Genomic DNA, 753 nt, shown 5'->3' with positions numbered 1-753 from the left:
CGTCTCACTCTGTGCTACTGGGGCCGAGTTATGGCCAGATCCCGGGCGCTCCTTCCCGCGTCCCGGAGCCCCGGACCGAGCCGGGGCAGCCCTATGGCCCCCAGAATTCTCTGAGGGTTTTCGTGGAGCGCCTACGTCAGAATCACCTGGCAGGTTTTAAAAAGTACCGAAGCCGGGGCGCCGCCTCGCACCTGTGACTCCGAGCCAGCGGCCGGGGCCCGGGAACGTGCATTCAAATGAGTTGCCCAGGTGGCCCCGCGGGCGCGCCCGATTCTGGGAAGCGCCCATGGCGGGTTTTGCAGGTTCTGCGTGGGAAGCCGGCGCTAGGCGTCCCCCGGCAGGGGTCCGAGCCTGTGCTCGCGCAGGGCACCCTTGCCCCGCAGGCTGGCCGCCAGTGTGGCCGTTCCCAGGCAGGGCTCCGGGGGAGGGGACCGCCCTGATCCCGGAACCCCCGCGTCCGAGGTCTGCACCTCCTTGCAAAACTTGACAACTTTCCTTCCCAGGAGGACCCCGCTCTGGAGCGATATTTTAAGGGCCACAAAGCTGCGATCACCTCCGTGGACTTTAGTCCTAACGGCAAACAACTTGGTAAGTGTTATTCTCTTTTTTTTTGTGATGAGGCAAATGGTCCAGTGGTCCGAAACCTTGTCTCCCGTCCACACTGGGCCGCAGGAGAACCACTGAAGACCTGGGTGGAGGTTGAGAGCGGCCCGGAGACTCGGGCACCTTGGTCGCGTCGGTCCCGACCCCCCC

General features: G+C 64.4%; 1 protein-coding gene and 1 long non-coding RNA gene across 2 annotated transcripts in view; one reads left to right on the top strand and one right to left on the bottom strand.

Moving 5' to 3' along the window:
• LOC103660074 overlaps window positions 1-753 on the bottom strand; it is a 6,616-nt gene that overhangs the window by 4,400 nt on the left and 1,463 nt on the right. The window lies entirely within an intron of this gene.
• POC1B (POC1 centriolar protein B) overlaps window positions 28-753 on the top strand; it is a 98,538-nt gene continuing 97,812 nt past the window's right edge. The window contains exon 1 of the mRNA XM_040637305.1: window positions 28-588. The gene's annotated coding sequence lies outside the window, so the exon portion shown is untranslated. The remainder of the gene's footprint in view (window positions 589-753) is intronic.

The sequence above is a fragment of the Ursus maritimus genome, unplaced genomic scaffold, assembly GCF_017311325.1.
Source record: "Ursus maritimus isolate PB19 unplaced genomic scaffold, ASM1731132v1 scaffold_21, whole genome shotgun sequence".
NCBI lineage: Eukaryota > Metazoa > Chordata > Mammalia > Carnivora > Ursidae > Ursus > Ursus maritimus.
The sequence above is the reverse complement of the archived record's forward strand: the minus strand, read 5'-3'. Positions and strand labels throughout refer to the sequence as shown.